General features: G+C 38.5%; 1 protein-coding gene across 6 annotated transcripts in view; it reads right to left on the minus strand.

The window, feature by feature from the left end:
• The window catches only part of FSTL5 (follistatin like 5), an 812,423-nt gene that overhangs the window by 181,870 nt on the left and 610,423 nt on the right, over positions 1 to 20,130 (minus strand). The gene's annotated exons all lie outside the window — the stretch shown is intronic.

Below are 20,130 nucleotides of genomic sequence, written 5' to 3' on the forward strand. Positions count from 1 at the left end.
TTTATAGTAGGGAAATTAGCTTTTATATGCTGCAGGCTCGGCAGGTGGCTTTGGGTCTTAAGCTTTATTAAATCTGGCATAATTTAATGTTATCCTATTGGGTAACGTTTCCCTATAAATGAATAGCTGTGTTTATGCAGGCAGAGTTGTGTCTCACAGATACACACATTAGTAAGCAGGTCACCCTATGTAGGAGCTGTCGTTATTCAGCTTTGAATGACACAGATCAAGTTTGGTCTCGTTTAAAAATCAAGGCTAAGGCAGGGATAAGTTATTTTATGTATCAGTAAATGACTTTTGCTATGTTTCTTAACCAGGTCTGTAAGCAGTTTTGTTGTTGTCATTGTTGTTGTTTACCTAATGCATAGGCAGCTAATTTCCATTAGTAATACAAAGCAAAAATATAGGTTATTACTCTAAATTTTTAATAGCAGCTATAGTTAAGCAGTACTAAACTGACTAACAAAATTACATATACTATCTTTAGTTACACAGAAGGAATCTTGCAGGGTTAACTTTCTATAAAGAGAGGCTTGTTCAAAGGTAGCAAGTGCCCCGGTTATGTTATTTGTGTATTTTCTTATGATGACTTTCTACAATGTGTCTTCACCCAAAGAAAGATTATATATTATATTATATTTCATTACACCCTCAACCTCCTGGGATCAAGCCTCTTTAGTAGCTGGGACTATGGAAACATAGGTGTGTGTTATCATGCCTGGATATATATATATTTTTATTTTTTAGTAGAGATGAGATCTCACTATGTTACTCAGGCTGGTCTCAAACTAGCCTCAATGTTCCCTCCTTGGCCTCCCAAAGTGCTAGGATTACAAGCATGAGCAATTAATGAACAAATACAAAGTAAAAAACCATGGCTGCTATAAACATGTCTTGGTATCCAAGATCTGGGCCCAAGGGTTACCTATTTCAAATACAAGAATTACATCATGGAAGTTTGAAGGCCACCATTAAGCCAAGGAATGTTTCAAACCATTACACCAAGAAAAAAGTGTCTTATTTTAGAGAAATCAATTTCAAGGGTGGGGTAGAAAAACAACTAAAAGGAGGTGTTGCCAACTTAAAGCCTAAGACAGCAATTACATTTCTGTTCCTCCCCTGTCTCTGAGAATTGGGTTTGCTCAAGATACCAAGTAGCAACTGAAGTGATTTGAAAACATACACCTTTGATTTTCCATCACAACATATACAGTAGAAAATGAAAGGAAAATACAGGAAGAAAGACTGATTATGCTGGATAAAGTTTATTTAAGAGGACATCTTGGAGGACATAGCAGCCAGATACGAAAAGGAAAATGAGATCTTTAAGTCCAAGACACACACTACACACACACACACCCCCACGGAGTGCCCCCAAGGACTAATTTCTTTTAAGGACAGTATCCTTAGAAAATGAGGAAATGAGGCCGGGCCTGGAGGCTCACGCCTGTAATCCCAGCACTTTGGGAGGCCGAGGCGGGCGGATCTCAAGGTCAGGAGATCGAGACCACGGTGAAACCCCGTCTCTACTAAAAATAGAAAAAATTAGCCGGGCGAGGCGGCGGGCGCCTGTAGTCCCAGCTACTCAGGAGGCTGAGGCAGGAGAATGGCGTGAACCCAGGAGGCGGAGCTTGCAGTGAGCTGAGATTGCGCCACTGCACTGCAGCGTGGGCGACAGAGCGAGACTCCGTCTCAAAAAAAAAGAAAAAGAAAATGAGGAAATGTTTTAGTTGTCTAGTGAATAAAACCTTAGACGGGGCCTAGCAATCTAACAACAGGAAAACGTGAAAAAACTCAGGGAGTAGAAGGTGGATATGTCAAAGCTTTCCAGAACCAGGAGCTAATGAGAAACATCTATTTATCTACTCATGTGCATTTAAAAATGCTGCCTCTTTAACACATACCCTTGTTTTTTTGTAACAACACAGTGGAATGTATCCTTATTCCAAAGACATTAATACAGGAAGAAAAATAGTGTGTAAAGAGTATGTTAGGTTATGTGCAGTTTTGTAGAAGGTGAAAAAACTGTGCTGTGGAGAACACTGGGCAGGACAGTGAGTGAGTGAAGAGCCGGGTGGGGGCATAGTTAACATTGTAAATAGTGTAGTCTGGGTAAGCTTCGTTGAAAATGTGACATTTAAGCAGAGTTGAAAGAGTTTGAAACTGAGACTTAGGGAGATCTGGCGAATAATCTTCTGGTCAGGGGAAATAGCCAAGTGCAAATGCTTGTTATGTATAAGGTCCAAAAGGAACTGTACATTGAATGCAGCTGGATTACCCTTTCTTTTCTGAAAAGGAAAGAGAATTAGGGTAGGAAAATACCACGGAAACTGAGAAACCAGAACATTTATGGTTATTTAAGGGATTCAAAGTCTGGCTTTAATCTGAGAGACATTGGGAGTCAATGGGATTTTAAGTAGAGGAGGGATGTGACTTGACTTCATAAGCATGAAGTTGGGGACACATAAAAATAAGAATAATTAAGAAAAAGTCCTAATAGAGTTCAGAGATCTCTATCAAGTGTTTACAAACATTGTGGATAAAATTGTGTAAGAAAGACAAAGAACGCTAACATTCTCATGGCATCTCTGAATGTATTTCAAAGGAGCAGTGATTGCAGGTGAGCGAGCAGCTCTGTTCTGGACCTAAAGGCATATGACCAGGAAATCTATGGAGTTAAGACTCCAAGGGAGCTGAGTGCGGTGGCTCACTCCTGTAATCCCAGCACTTTGAGAGGCCGAGGTGGGTGGATCACAAGGTCAAGAGATCGAGACCATCCTGGCCAACATGGTGAAACCCTGTCTCTACTAAAAATATAAAAGTTAGCCGGGCATGGTGGCGGGCGCCTGTAGTCCAAGCCACTACTTGGGAGGCTGAGGCAGGAGAATTGCTTGAACCCAGGAGGCGGAGGTTTCAGTGAGCTGAGATCATGCCACTGCACTCTAGCCTGGTGACAGCGACACTCTGTTTCAAACAACAACAACAACAACAACAAAAGACTCCGAGAGAAGACGCAGCCAAGATGAAACACAGTAAAAATAATCTGGGGAAGAAAGTAATGGATTATCTCAAGGCACAGGTTAGATGTTTCTCTAATGGGAGAAAAGCCCCTAGGTGGGATCTGCCAAATCACTAAGGAAAAGGTGGAAAATATTTGAACAGTGGATGGTTTTGGCAGACAGAGATCATATTTTCATATCTCTCACTGTGACAAACTCCATAGAAAAATATAGAGGAGAATACATGAGAACAAACATGTTTGTGGCAGAAAGCAGGGAGAAATAAAAAGGAAGGAAGACAAAGGTCTAGCAGACTGCCCTCCCAAAGGAAAACAAGGAAAAAGTCCACATCAAAAAGAAGGTTAAACTGTTAGAAAGTGACTGAATTCTCCCAAAACAAAGAATGGAACAATTAAGAAAAAATACAACATTAGAAGGAGGGGGAAAATGTAACAAAAAACTGAATACTGTGCAAGATTGCAAACCTTTATAAATAGAGGAAATAATGCATTATCGACTTCTTGGTAAGGTATATGTCTGCAGGATCTCCTGGAGGATACAGTCTTCAGAAACATTAATCTCAATTTTAGATTCAGAATCAGCTAAAGATTATATGGCAACTGAAACAATGTGGAGTCTTGGTGACATCCCTGTGGACTGCATTTCGTAAACACAGGTAATTCTATTGTGGTGCTGGGTCCAAAATTGATGGTTCCCAAGAGGCATCATGAGTGTCTTTAATGTTTTCTCAGATAATTGACTCTGTGCATAATTTTTCCTTCCACCAAAAGGCTCCTGAGCATTGTGATCTTGTGACAAAATTAGGCTAGAGACACAATAAGCGTATCTCCTCTTCTTTTTTAAATACACAACTAGCTCTCTTGCAGTAGAATGCACTGATTATGAGCCAGCTATGGTGGCTCGCCCCTGTAATCCCAGCACTTTGGGAGGCCGAGGCGGGTGGATCACCAGGGGTCAGAAGTTCAAGACCATCGAGATCAGCCTGGCCAATATGGTGAAACCTCGCCTCTACCAAAAATACAAAAATTAGCCAGGAATGTTGGCAGGCACCTGTATTCCCAGCTACTAGGGAGGTTGAGTCAGGAGAATCACTTGAACCTGGGGTTGGGGCGGAGGATGCAGTGAGCCTGAGATTGCACCACTGCACTCCAGCCTGGGTGATAGAGTGAGACTCTGTCTCAAAAAAAAAAAAAAAAAAAGAGAAGAAAAAGAAGAAGAATGCACTGCTTATGACCCCTGACAAGGAGGCAAAAGTGCTGTTGACTGTCACAAGGTCTTCCTAATAAAACCTCGCACACCTTCCTTCACACTGTTCTGCTGTCTTCCAAACAGTCACAGAAGACTCACCGAAGGGCTCCAAGGATTTAGAGAAGCGAGGCTAAAATGATTTGTGGTGGGAATCTTTTTCCCTCTGATTTTTATAGTTCCCAGAAAATAAGATGACTTACATAGATACTATAGCAATATAAATTTTCTAACAAATTTTTAAAGCTTATAATTTCTATACTTTATCTCATGTACAGGTAACAAGGAGTGCACAGACTGGAGCAAGAACATGGCATGGCACTGTCCTATGTGATACTGTGACCTCAAGAGAGAAGATGCCTGCGTCACTGGGTGACTGAATGAAACAGAACTCTACCAACCCACAATCAGACTGTAAGAGAAGTGAGAAATAAACTTGACAAATAAAGGTAGGATATGGTTTAAACTGCTACAATAAAGAAAGTAAAAACATAGAGCATTAAAAAGACATAAATCCCGACATTAATCAAAAAGTGGTATGGTGGCTTGATGGTGTGGGTATGGGGTAAGCTGTTACAACCAAGAGACCCTTAGAAGGGTGGCCTAAACAAGACGCCAGTAAACCAGCCCTTAGAGATGGGCAAAGGACAGTTTAGTAATTAGATCTGATTGCATAACTTAGTGTATTTGTTTCCAAATGCTGCCTTAAGAATATCACAAATTTGGTCAGGCGTGGTGGCCCACGCCTGTAATCGCAGCATTTTGGGAAGCCGAGTCAAGTGAATTGCTTGAGTCAAAGAGTTTCAGACTAGCCTGGTGAACATGGCAAAACCCCATCTCTACTAAAAATACAAAAAGTAGCCAAATGGGCTGGCACATGCCTGTAGTCCCTGCTACCTGGGAGGCTAAGGTGGGAGAATTGCTTGAGCCTAGAAGGTGGAGTTTGCAGTGAGCTTTGATTGTGCCACTGTCCTTGATTCCAGCCTAGTTGACCGACTAAAACTCTGTCAAAAAAAAAAAAAAAAGAAAGAAGAAAATAAAGTCCAGCACAGTGAGCCACTCTGGGAGGCCAAGGAGAGTGGTCGGGAGTTCCCTACCAGCCTGACCAACATGGAGAAACCCAGTCTCTACTAAAAGTACAAAACAAAATCAGCCAGGCGTGATGGCGCATGCCTGTAATCCCAGGTACTCCAGGGACTGAAGCAGGAGAATCACTTGAACCCTGGAGGAGGAGGTTGCAGTGAGCCAAGATCACGCCACTGCCCTCCAGCCTGGGCAACAAGAGTGAAACTCCGTCTCAAAAAAGAAAAAAAAGAAAAAAAATGAAAGAAAGAGAGATAGAAAAGAAAAGACAGGAAAGAAAAGAGAGAAAAGAAAAGAAAGAGAAAAGACAGAAAAGAAAAGGCAGAAAAGAAGAGAATAAAAGACCACAAATTTAGTGGCTTACGGCAACACAAACTTATTCTCTTACACTTTGGAGGCCAGAAGACCAAAATCAGTTTCACTGAACTAAAGTCAAGGTGTGGGTAGAGTTAGTTGGGTTTGGAGAGTCCAAGGGATAATTCACGTTCATGCAATTTCAGGCGTCTTGAAGATGTCTGTATTTATTGGCTGATGACTCATTCATCAAATCACTCCAACCTTTTGCTCTGTTATCACATATTCTGCTTCCTTCTTTTGCCTTTTTGCCTTCATCTGATGAGGACCCTTATAATTATATTTATCACTAACCTGGATAACTGTCTTGTCTCAGAATCCTTAAATTATATACATGTACAAGTCCCCCACTTTTGCCATATAAGGTAACATTCGCATGTTCCAGGAATTAGGATGTGGATATCTTTTGGAGAGACTATTCACCAGACCACACCTAGGCACCTTCTGTCTTTTGCTGCTACTAGAATATATGACTTTTCTTTTTCTTTTTAATTATTTTTTTTAAATTTTATTTTAAGTTCTGGGATACATGTGCAGGACATGCATGTTTGTTACCAGGTATACATGTGCCAGGGTAGTTTGCCGCACCTATCAACCCGTCACCTAGGTTTTAAGCCCCACATGCATTAGGTGTTTGTCCTAATGCTCTCCCTCCCCTTGCCCCCAAGCCGTGACAGGTCCCAGTGTGTGATGTTCCCCTCTCTGTGTCCATGTGTTATCATTATTCAACTCCCACTTATGAGGGAGAACATACAGTTTTTGGTTTTCTGTTCCTGTGTTAGTTTTCTGAGAATGATGGCTTCCAGCTTCATCCATATACCTGTAAAGGACATGAACTCATCCTTTTTTATGGCTGCATAGTATTCCATGGTGTATATGTGCCACATTTTTCACTGATGGGCATTTGGGTTGGTTGAAGTCTTTGCTATTGTAAATAATCCTCCAATAAACATACATGTGCATGTGTCTTTATAGTAGAATGATTTATAATCCTTTTGATATATGCAATAATGGGATCTCTGTGTCAAATGGTATTTCTGGTTCTTGATCTTTGAGGAATTGCCACACTGTCTTCTACAATGATTGAACAACTAATTTACACTCCTACCAACATGTGACAGCATTTCTATTTCTCCACAGCCTTGCCAGCATCTGTTGTTTCCCAACCTTTTATTTTTATTTTTATTTATTTTTTATTATTATTATACTTTAAGTTCTAGGGTACATGTGCATAACGTGCAGGTTTGTTACATATGTATACTTGTGCCATGTTGGTGTGCTGCACCCATCAACTCGTCAGCACCCATCAACTCGTCATTTACATCAGGTATAACTCCCAATGCAATCCCTCTCCCCTACCCCCTCCCCATGATAGGCCCTGGTGTGTGATGTTCCCCTTCCCGAGTCCAAGTGATCTCATTGTTCAGTTCCCATCTATGAGTGAGAACATGCGGTGTTTGGTTTTCTGTTCTTGTGATAGTTTGCTAAGAATGATGGTTTCCAGCTGCATCCATGTCCCTACAAAGGACACAAACTCATCCTTTTTTATGGCTGCATAGTATTCCATGGTGTATATGTGCCACATTTGAAGTACCATATGACCCAGCCATCCCATTACTGGGTATATACCCAAAGGATTATAAATCATGCTGCTATAAAGACACATGCACACGTATGTTTATTGTGGCACTATTCACAATAGCAAAGACTTGGAATCAACCCAAATGTCCATCAGTTTCCCAACTTTTTAATAATCGCCATTCTAACTGGCATGAGATGGTATCTTATAGTGGTTTTGATTTGCAATTCTCTAATGACCAGTGATAATGAGCTTTTTTTCATAGGTTTTTTGGCCACATAAATGCCTTCTTTTGAGAAGTGTCTGCTGATATACTTTGCTCACTTTTTGATGGGGTTGTTTGTTTTTTTCCTTGTAAATTTGTTTAAATTCCTTGTAGAGTCCAGATATGAGACCTTTGTCAGATGGGAAGATTGCAAAAATTTTCTCCCATTCTGTAGGTTGCCTGTTCACTTTAATTAGTTTATTTTGCTGCACAGAAACTTTTTAGTTTAATTAGATCCCATTTGTCAATTCTGGCTTTTGTTGCAATTGCTTTTGGTGTTTTAGTTATGAAGTCTTTGACTATGCCTATGTCTTGAATGGTATTGCCCAGGTTTTCTTCCTTCCTTCCTTCCTTCTTTTCTTTTCTTTTTTTTCTTTTCTTTTTGAGACAGAGTCTCACTCTGTTGCCCAGGCTGGAGTACAGTGGTGCCATCTTGGCTCACTGAAACCTCTGCCTCCCAGATTCAAACAAATCCCCTGCTTCAGACTACTGAGTAGCTGGGATTACAGACACCTGCCACTGCACCTGGTTAATTTTTGTATTTTTTAGTAGAGACAGTGTTTCACCATCTTGGCCAGGCTGGTCATGAACTCCTGACCTTGTGATCCACCCACCATGGTCTCCCAAAGTGCTGGGATTACAGGTGTGAGCCACTGTGCCCAGCTGCCTAGGTTTTCTTCTAGTGTTTCTATAATTTTGGGTTTCACATTTAAGTCTTTAATCCATCTTGAGTTAATCAAGCAAGAGAAATAAATAAAGCGTATTCAAATAGGAAGAAAGGAAGTCAAATTGTCTCTGTTTGGAGAAGACATGATTGTATATTTTGAAAACCCCATTAGGCCGGGCGCGGTGGCTCAAGGCCGGGCGCGGTGGCTCACGCCTGTAATCCCAGCACTTTGGGAGGCCGAGGCGGGCGGATCACAAGGTCAGGAGATCGAGACCACGGTGAAACCCCGTCTCTACTAAAAATACAAAAAATTAGCCGGGCGCGGTTGTGGGCGCCTGTAGTCCCAGCTACTCGGGAGGCTGAGGCAGGAGAATGGCGTGAACCCGGGAGGCGGAGCTTGCAGTGAGCTGAGATCCGGCCACTGCACTCCAGCCTGGGCGGCAGAGCGAGACTCCGTCTCAAAAAAAAAAAAAAAAAAAAAAAAAGAAAACCCCATTGACTCAGTCCCCAAACTCCTTAAGCTGATAAGAAACTTCAGCAAAGTCTCAGAATACAAAATCAATGTGCAAAAATCACAGTCATTCCTATATACGAACAATAGACAAATAGAGAGCCAAATAATGAGTGAAATCCCATTCACAATTGCTACAAAGAGAATAAAATACCTAGGAATACAACATACAAGGGATGTGAAGGACCTCTTTAAGGAGAATTACAAACCACTCCTCAAAGAAATAAGAGAGGACAGAAACAAATGGAAAAACATTCCATGCTCATGGATAGGAAGAATCAGTATCATGAAAATGGCCATACTGCCCAAAGTAATTTATAGATTTAATGCTATTCCCATCAAGTTACCATTGACTTTCTTCACAGAATTAGAAAAAAAAATACTTTAAATTTCGTATGGAACCAAAAAAGAGCCCATATAGCCAAGACAATCCTAAGCAAAAAGAACAAAGCTGGAGGCATCATGCTATCTGACTTCAAACTATACTACAAGGCTACAGTAACCAAAACAGCATGGTGCTGGTACCAAAAACAGATATATAGACCAATGGAACAGAATAGAGACCTCAGAAATAACACCACACATCTACAACCATCTGATCTTTGGCAAACCTGACAAAAACAAGCAATCAGGGAATGATTCCCTATTTAATAAATGTTGCTGGGAAAACCAGCTAGCCATATGCAGAAAATAGAAACTGGATCCCTTTCTTACACATTAGACTCACCATTTTCAAATTCAAAATAGCTCCTCCAACTATCATCATCACATTCACTTTTCAACAAACAAAAAGAGGAGTAGATGACATATATCTTTTCTATCATCATAATTGAGATATGAAAAACAATGGTTACCTTCAAAATCCATTGGTCAAAAAGTTGTCACAGTAAAAAGGTTCAAGGAGGACTGAGGAAGGTAATCTTTAGGTAGGTGTCCATAGCCTGGCTAATATTGAACTTCAGTTCCTGAGGAAAACTATCAACATTTATGTGGTAGACCACAAATAGTCTTTTCTCCATACATAGTGACAAAACTAACCTTTTTATAAGAAGTTATGATCCATTCATATAAGTTCTTTAAATTTGTGCAATTGTTATAGGAAATCGATATTTTAAGACAGCCAAAAATAACACTTCTTTTTAGAATAGGAATTCATTCTCCTTTCTTGTTCTAGTGAGTATTTGCTATGTTTTTTTTTTTTTTTTTTGGCAGAATTACGTACTGGACTCAGAGAACAAAATAGGTATTACTTAAAATTTCTAAATTTATTGTATATAGAGCTGATGCTGTCAATATTAGTCATGTGTACTAACTTTCAGAACTTGTTACAAATGAAGGTCTTAAAAAACTTTCCTCTAACCCGTACAACGTCAAGACCTTTAAGAAAAATTGACATGATAGAGAAGGTTATGGTGGAAAACTTGTAACTTAAAACTTGTAAGCCATCTGCCATATATAAACAGAACAAATAGGAAATGAGTGTTATGAAATGTTGGAAAACCGGCAGCAAAGGATGGCCATCCCTGAAAGAAGAGAAAAAAAAAAGACAATAGAAAGATGAGGCATATAATTGTCTTGGCTTTCTTCTTGGCGGCATCCGTTGACATTGATGCAGAAAGAGAAAACTGAAGGTTCTCACTGAACTAAGGATCAGAGAAGTTGGAATTTCAAAAAGTTGCCAGCTGGAATTTGTAGAGAAGAAAAGCATAAAGTAGAGAACTCTGCAGAGACAGCTACGGGAATCTAAATACAGATCTGCTGAGGCTTTCGCTTAATGCCTAGGATGAAACTATTCAAAATCAGGCAAAATGTTATGACTAAGGAAACAACTACAATCAGGGAGCTTACGCTTAAAAGCTACAAGAGCTTAGACAAGGATAGGTGCCATATGAGTTAGATTAAGCAGAGTGGAGAGACTTAACTGAAAAAAGCAGATTGGGGAGATTTCATAAAACACCTCATACTGCATATCAGAAGAAGAGTGAAACAAATCCCACTGTAAAGGCTACTCTAGACAGACTCAAATACAGTTTTTTTTTTTTAAAGTCTCAAAAAGATTAAATTGATGCCTAAACAAAACTCAACACTTCTCAAAGGAGTTCAGCAAATCTATTCTGTCAACAATGTTCAGCATTCAATCAAAAAATTAACAGATGTGAGAAGGAGTGGAAAATATGACTCATGCAAGAAAAATGTCAGTGAATACAAAGAGACAATAAATTTCAGACATGATAAAATTTGCCGGCAAGGACTTTAAGTAGCCAGTATAAATATGTTTAAAATTTTAAAGGAAAACACAAATACAATCAAAGAATAAGTAAAAATTATTTTTAAATAGAATTTATATCATGGAAAAATATAATATCTAAAATAAATTTAGCAAAAAAACCTCTGGTAGAGAATAACAGCTGATTAGACATACAGTTAAAAGAAAAAAATATGACCTTAAAGTCAGAGCATAAAAGCTATTGAAAGTGAAGTACAGTAAGTAAAAATGTTGAAGATACATAGAGAAAAAAAAGGAACAGAACCCAGTGATTTATGGGAAAATATCAAGCATACACACATGCCCATAATTTGAATCCAAATGGATGGAGAAAACAGAAATTTATTTGAAAAAATAATGGCGAAATGTTTATTCAAAGGTTTTAAAAATGTATATCCCAAATTCCAAGTAGCTGGGTTATCTCTGGCAGAAAAAAATCCAAGTAAAGCAAAACTAACCAAAGCTTACCATATATAAATTACTGATACCCAATGATAAAGCGAAAATCTTAAAAGCAGTCAGATAAATGAAAAAAAAAAAAAAGACTAGAAATACTGGAAATATAGGAGATGTCCTGTTAGAAACCATGCAAGTACAAGCCAGAAGACAATAGAACATCTATAAATTGTTGAAAGAAAAATAAAAACCAAAAACTATCTACTTGAAATTCAATATTCTAAGGGTGGGCGCGGTGGCTCACGCCTGTAATCCCCACACTTTGCGAGGCCGAGGCGGGCAGATCAAGAGGTCAGGAGATCGAGACCATCCTGGCTAACATGTTGAAACCTCGTCTCTACTAAAAATACAAAAACATTAGCTGGGCGTGGTGGCGTGCGCCTGTAGTCCCAGCTACTCAGGAGACTGAGGCAAGAGAATGGTGTGAACCTGGGAGGCGGAGCTTGCAGTGAGCCGAGATCATGCCACTGCACTCCAACCTGGGGACACAGAGTGAGACTCGGTCTCAAAAAAAAAAAAAAAAAAATTAATATCCAACAGAAATATTATTCAATTAAAAAATAAAAGTAAAAATACCTTCACACAAACAATGGCCAAGAAAATGTATTAGGAGCAGATCTGAACTTGAAATTATTAAAGCATGTTTATTAGGGTAAATGAAAATTCAGAAATTCAGTTTTACATGAGAGAATGAGGAGGATCAGAAATGCAGTTGTTTTGTTCTCTTGCCTAATTTTAAAAACCTCCTTGAAAGATATTTAACTTCTAAAGCAAAAATGGAACAACATATTGTGTGTTTTATAACCTATGTAGAAGTTAAATGTTTGATAATATTATTACAAAGGATGATAATGGCAGAGATCAAGGAGTGCTGTTTTAAGGTTCTTACTTTATACATGAAGTAGTAAAACATTATTTTAAAATACATGACAATATGTTAAGTTTCATATTGCATGTGTGGCTTATAGCAATGTCTAACGAAAATTTTTAAAAAGGTATAACTAATAAGTCAGTAATAGAGATAAAATGGCATTCTAAATGTTATGGAACACACCAGAAGTCAGTATAAAAGGAAATATTGAATAAAGAATGAATGAGGCTGGGCATGGTGGCTCACACTTGTAATCCCAGCACTTTGGGAGGCCGAGGTGGGCAGATCACCTGAGGTCAGGAGTTTGAGACGAACCTGGCCAACATGGTGAAACCCCTATTAAAATACAAAAATTAGTGGGGCATGGTGGCAAGCGCCTGTGATCGCAGCTACTTGGGAGGCTGAAACAGGAGAATTGCTTGAACCTGGGAGGCAGAGGTTGCAGTGAGTCAAGATCGTGCCACTGCACTCCAGCCTGGGTGGTGGCACAAGACTGTCTCAAAAAAAAAAAAAAAAGGAAAGAAAGAAGGAAGGAAGGAGGGAGGGAAGGAAGGAAGGAAGGAAGGAAGGAAGGAAGGAAGGAAGGAAGGAAGGAAGGAAGGAAGAAAGAAAGAAAGAAAGAAAGAAAGAAAGAAAGAAAGAAAGAAAGAAAGAAAGAAAGAAAGAAAGAAAGAGAAAGAAAGAAAGAAAGAAAGAAAGAAAGAAAGAAAGAAAGAAAGAAAGAAAGAAAGAAAGAAAGAAAAAGAAAACATGGATGTGATCATTTGAAAATGAATTGCAAACCCCAGTGAGAATAAGCCCAGGATACAAATGTTTAAGTTACCCCAAAGTCATCAATTTTCAAGGACTTCTTTCCCTGAAAGTGACCATAATAAAAAATCAGGGAAAAACTTGGCTCTTTGGAATTTACATGTAGTTTAAACTTTTGGACTTTCTTTAGACGTTAAATTATAAGGGCAGAATAATTTAATTTTAGATATTAATTACTCTGGACTAATTTTTTGGAACTTTAATTTCTTCAGTTTTATTTCTCTCTGGGAATTTAATAATTAGAATATTTATGTGTTAATTTTTGAACATGTCCAAATTCTTGCTATTGAATAATTGAAGTATCTTGACATCATGATTTAATTTAATCACAGAGCCTCTGAAGAACTCTATTGAACAGTGTAACTGAACATAATTTAACATGAGAAACAGCATATAGAGGGAATTTTGAGGTTTTGAAGTTAATTAATTAATGTACTGTTTTATTATAGTTCAAAGTCTTCTGTAAACAAACATGGTGCCCACTAGTAGTTCTTAGGGGAAGCTACAATAGAGAAGCAATTGTTATTGAGTTAAGGACTTGAAATTTATTTAAAATATGAATATCTCCAAAAGCAGCTCTGAGAAAAGACCCTAGGTTCCACTAGTTTTGATTTGAGAAGTGATCCCAGGAGGCACAAGTGTGAAAATGGGAAAAGTTAGACAATGGAAAGGAAAACTACAATAAAAGGTAAGAGGAAAAGGGGGATGCATTCATGAGATTCATAACTATGGGGAAAAAAGGACTGGATTCTAGTGTGGACCCTTGAACAATGTTGAATGCCCCTCAGGAGTTTCCCATTGAGTGAATGGGTAGCTGTGCTTCTTACTCACTGATTTGTGTCCCTCATTGGTTAATGAGGATTCCTGAGGACATCAAATCTCTGGAATATTAGGGCTGCCTTGAGTGTAGTTGATAAAGATTCTTGTGCAGTTAGGTTGGGGCAAAAGTAATTGCAGTTTTGCCATTAAAAGTAAGTGCAAAAAAAAAAAAAAGCAATTACTTTTGCACTAACCTACCTAATAAATAAAATCTTAAGGAACAGTGACAGACAGACAAGCTTTGGCAGCAAGTAGTTATCAAGGGACATTCACCATAGATGAGGAGGCCTGTGTGGGCTGTGGAGCAAGACATGAATACTGTCTGCTGTGGGGCCTCATGTGGCAAAAGACTGAAATGATACATGGCCAATACCACCCGCCAAGCAAGAGCCAATCGCCTAGATGACAAGCAACGGAAAGTTTTAAATCAAAATTAAAAGAAAAAAGAGTTGAAGAATATGAAGAAGGGAAACGTTCCCACTTGTTATCTTTTTAGGAGGGAAACTGTAGTTCTCAAAATTTATCTTCAGAATTACCAGGAATGTTTGTTAGAACACACATTGTTCTACACCCTACTTAGAGTTTCTGATTTGTAGCCACAGATGAGCCCTGAGAATTTGCCTTTAAAACATGTTGCTGTTGCTCCTTGTGCACGAACCACAGTTTGACAATCTGTGAGCAAGGGTAACCCTCTAGTTTCTCACTCTCTCGTGTATTAACTCTCAGTGGGAGGAGAAGAGAGGGTGAAGGAGACCTCTTACTTCCTGCTCTGTAGATCTCACTGTCTCACTTTCTAGATTTCTCTGCAGTCTGGCCAAACTTAGATAGGAAGCTTTAGCAGACCCAGGGCAGATATTCCAGTGTTGCCTATGACCAAATGAGGAAGCTGAATTCTATGATGCAAAAAAGAAAGCTATTGTTGCCCCAGACTTAAGCTGGGTTTTCTAAATAATAGCTTTTTCAGTAATGAAGGTCATGCTTTATATCTGTATATCTGATTCTTGTGTCTTTCTTACAGATGTTTCCAACTTTGAAGGAGAAAAATTGGGGTGTTGTATATAGACATCTTGTAAAACCGACAAACAACAACCGTTTTATGCAGAAGTTTTCTTATTTCAGTAGAAAAAACATCCACACAATATTATGTATGAGGGCTTAGATAATTTGAATGAGAGAGAAGTAACAGTGTGCATATAGTTTTACTGTGAATACGGACACGCTTTCTGCCCAGAGGGGAGTGTAAACACTGATGACTTTTAAAAATTTCAAACATTCTGTATGAAACATTCTGTACGCTTAAGATCTAAAGACGATTTGCTTTATGTAAAAAGAGAAGGAAAAGCATGAAATGAAATCCACTGGTAGAGTCAAGCTACTTTGATTTATACCTAATGTTTCTTCAGACAACGGCACAGAAGCACTTTCATATTTCAATAATCTAATTTTGCATTATTTGAAAAGGAACAGGGCTATAGATAGACTTTTATTTGGCTTATGCCCTAGGATATTCAAATAGACTTTGAACTTCAAAAAGACTCTTTTACTAATTCCAATAACTTGTGGTATTTTCAGGGCTTGTTATGGTAATCAATGACATATTTTATTTTTATTACAAATTGACAAATATGTTAAGATAAATATTTTAAATTCTGAAACCTGATTTTCTAAAGGTGCTTTTAAGCTTTTCTAAAAGTGAATGAAAAATATAAGATGAGTTAAACCAGTTTTAGAGATTTATTGGATTCCATAAATGTGCTATTTGGTAGATAATTTGCATTTTCTTGCATTTTGATTGTATTTTATCCAGTATTATTCCTCATTCCCAACTACTGTTTGTTGTTTTTGACTTATAACACTTGAGTAATCCCAAGTTTGCTATACTTCTTGACATAAAAAACATGCGTTTAAAGTTCTTATGCCAAATACAAAACATCATAAAACCAAAGGAGGGGAACACCCCAAAAAAGAGACAGTACTCATTTTAGGGCTGTGGTTGTGTAACTTATCCCACCATTTCTAGATATGTTATTATAAAGTGTCATTATTCTAGTTTTTGTTTGTCGAAATATTTTGATAGATCAGAAACTTTGTAAATAAGGTGGATGGTTACCTACTTGATATTTATTTTCCCTTTTCTTTTAGATAACATAATCTTTATATTGTCGTGGGTGGCAATACATCACAGTCAGAAAAATATATTGTGCCATGTGTTTTCGTTTAGGGAGGATCAATGGAAGTTACGACTGGTGCTTTCATTAAAACCTTTTTAAAAAGTGCTTTCTCGGCTGGGTGCGGTGGCTCATGCCTGTAATCCCAGCACTTTGGGAGGCCGAAGCGTGTGAATCACGAGGTCAGGAGTTCAAGACTAGCCTGGCTAAGATGGTGAAACCTGTCTCTACTAAAAAAAAGAAAAAAAAATAATCAGGAGTGGTGGAGGGCACCTGTAATCCTGTAATCCCAGCTACTGGGGAAGCTGAGGCAGAGAATTGCTTGAACCCGGGGGTCGGAGTTTGCAGTGAGCCAAGATCGCGCCACTGCACTCCAGCCTGGGCAACAGAGCAAGACTTGTCTCAAAATTTAAAAAAAAGTTGTTTCTCATGTGCCAGGTGTCATTTCCCCCTTCCTGCCTCTTCCTGTTTCCTTGTTGAAAGGTCTACAGAATTTTCACAGCCATTTTGAAGTCAGAGGATGAGACTGAGGGTAGAAACTGTTTGCTAATCATAATAGGGGAAGCTTATGATACTGAAGACATTATAGATCTGCCATCCCCAAACCGCCCTATCTTTTTATATGTTAGAAGAATACACTCATATCTCCTTTGAGCCCCTGGCCTTTTGGGTCTATGTTATAGCAATTAAAGTTAATCCCTCACTGTTAAAAACAAATATAAAATGAACTTTGAAACAAACTTATTGCCTTCCCTTGCTGATATAAATGCAGCAGAACAAGTTTTTGATCAATGATAGTTGAATTTGATAAATCAGTGATATTTTATACCTTATTTCTCCTAGTGGTTAAGACTAGAAGTGGCAAATTAGATTAGGACATTTGGGCTGCTTAAAACCCTAGCAAACCTTAGTGGTCCACAGAGTCCTTTATATAGACTTGACCTAACTAGAAACATTTTTTTAGAAACTGAAAATGCTTTGAGTGAGGGTATTGCATATCTTCCTCTCTAGTACCTTATTCTAGTAATATTTGATCCTTGGGAATGCCAGTCAATTTTCATGTCACATTTATCATGTCCTCACCTGTGTCCTTATCTCACACTTAGTCTGTGACCTACCGTAATCAATCCCTTGTAAACTTATTTAACTTCTTCACTCCTAACTATCCCCCACTTACTCACCTGACAAACAAACGCTCGCTAAATCAGTCTTTTTTTTTCTCTCATGGCTACTTTACAGTCAACCACAACAGAAGGAAAACATGCTTCATGAATACTACAAGCTCTCCCCAACATACCAACTACATATTGTTATTTCAATCACCCTCCTGCATTGCAAGATAATTATTTGACATTTCCTTCCCTCTCACAACCATTAAAGCTATTATAAACTCTTCACTTTCAACCATTATTCATTTCCCTTAAGAAAATTCAGGTAATGCAAAAAGGACGTCCTCATGCTCCTGCACCGTGAATCTTTTCCCAAACAGTGTGTCTTTCTCTGTGTTTCAACAGAGGAACTATTCATCTTCCAAAGATCAGTCCGTCCTTCTGTGAATTAGATCACATCAATTTTAAATTTAATTGATTTGTTACTATAATTATCCTTTTTGTCTTATAAATTATCTGCTTTTCATCTTTACTGGATTATTCCCATCAGCATAAAAGATGATCATATCTATAACTTTTATAAAATCCATTCCCTTGAATGCAGGCGCCTTGCAGCTACTGCAAAGTTCTCTCTTAACTTTCAGCAAATGTTCTCCTTTAAAAGAGTTAATGATAGACGTGTTCTTTATTTTTTCACTTTCCTTTCTCTCTTGAATTGACTATAATCATAGTTTTATCACCGATACTTGGCAAAAGCTGGTCTTGGAAAGGTCAATAATTGCACACAAGTACTGAAATCTAGTGCTTAAATTATACTCCTCATCTTGTTTGCCCTCTCAGCGATGATAATATCATTGGTTTTCTCTCCAAACCCCATCCCTTCCTGAAAGTCTTTATACCAAGAAAGTCAGAGCAGTTTAAATGTTATGGGACGTAATGGAAAGAAACTGGTTTTGCTCCCTGTGGGATATTGGTTCAGGGACCCTTGTACCTCGAAAAGGAAAAGCATTGGAGTTCAGCACAAGAAATCACTGCTAATATTGAATTCCTTTTCATTAATTCATAATGCTAAGGCTGATGGGGAGCACTCTGTTTCTGAGACCTCATTATTTCTTTATTCCTATATTCCGTCTTCAGAAAAACCTGAGATCAGAGAGTAAGCAGTTCATTCACGGGAGGGGATGAAATAGGGAAGCTGCCCTTCACCAGTGCTGCTCAGTGCAACCTTGCAACATGAAAGCCCACAGTTTGGCTCAAAGTCTCCTCCGTGGGTTTCTCAGCCGGGGCATGGCAAATGAGTAAGTTATGTAAGAAACCTACATCAGACATGAATGAGGAGCAGCAGCTCCTAAAGAGCAGCCGTTTAGAATAGTTGTCACACTTTACCACGTATCCTAATTTCCTGAGACGCTTTTCAAAATGCAGATTTCAAATCAGACTTCCTGAGAGTGCTGGTGAAGGCCAGGGTTCTGCACTTGTGATCTTTTCTTTTATGCGATTCTGATGCAGGTGGGGAACATGCACCATACACGCTAAAAACTACTAGGAACTCTTACATGAAAGAACTAGGACTGGGAGTGAGGATAAGAGATAAAAAACAGAATTAATTGTTAGCCAAAAACACAATTGGAGACTCTCTCTCTCTAATGTTGGAAAAAAAAAAAAAAAAGGGAGGACACTAATCTTGTTGAATAGGCGAACAGTCAGTAAGCATTCGCCACAAAATAGAAAGTGAGGGCCACATGTGCAAGAACAATTTCCCCATGGATGCAGCATTTACATAGAGGGAGGAGCATCCTCAGCACACACTTGTCCTACTCCCTCAAGATTGTGTATCAGCAGGTGTAATTACTATGTATATGAAAGTCCATCTCCAAACATCTGAGGCCACTGGGAACAGCATGAATCAACTTTGCGTCTTGCCTGCTTTCTTCCCTGGTTTCATGGAAAGTTGGGTTCAAAGATTTGATTATGTCTAGATGCCAACTGTATTTTCACCAGAAACCAAGAACTAGATCTGCTCCTTTGGAGTGTCAACAATAGTTAAATCAGATTGCCCAATATTTTCAAACTTTTTGGAACATTTTATTAATTGATTTCCAGTACGCGTACTTCTCATCACAGGGTTCTCCTTCTCAGTCTTCTCCACTTGTTAACCTCAGATCCAAGACTCAATCCTCTGACTTCATATCCATCTATACTTATTTCTAACGTGACCTAATTAAGCTCAGATTTATGACTTTAAGTGCAATTTATACATATTGATATTACCTGAACATACAAATTTGGGCTTTCATGTTCCTCAATTGAATACTTGACATTTCCATCGATAATTATATTTAAGTTGACATGCTAAAATGTAATCTCACCCAATCCCAAAATGTGTTCCTTCTTCAAAGCAGTAAATGGCACACCCATATACCTAACTGTTTCCTTCAGATTCCTTAAGATCATTTTTTAACTCTCGCACTCACGGGCTATTCCTCAGTGATACTCACAGAAGTACTTTGAAAATATACTCCAAATGTGACCACTTCTTTATAACTCCACCATTAAGACTATATTTTAAGCTACCACTATCTCTTACTTGGACACTAAAATAGTCTGTAAACTATTCATTTGTTTTGTAAAAAAAATCAGAATGTGCTACTTCATGTACTAAACACTTTGATAGCATCCCCTTATACTTAGAATGGAAATCCAAATATTTACCTAGGTCCACAGGGCTCCATGTGATCTGCCCCAAGGCTACCTCTACAAGCTCATTATCTGCCACTCTCCTCTAAATTCATGCTCATCACACTAGCCATCTTGCTTTTCCGACAGAAAGCCAAGTAAGTTTCTGCCTCCTTTTTATAAATCGTAGAGTATATTAACATATATATATATTACACTAAATTATGGAAA

The sequence above is a fragment of the Macaca fascicularis genome, chromosome 5 (assembly GCF_037993035.2).
Source record: "Macaca fascicularis isolate 582-1 chromosome 5, T2T-MFA8v1.1".
NCBI lineage: Eukaryota > Metazoa > Chordata > Mammalia > Primates > Cercopithecidae > Macaca > Macaca fascicularis.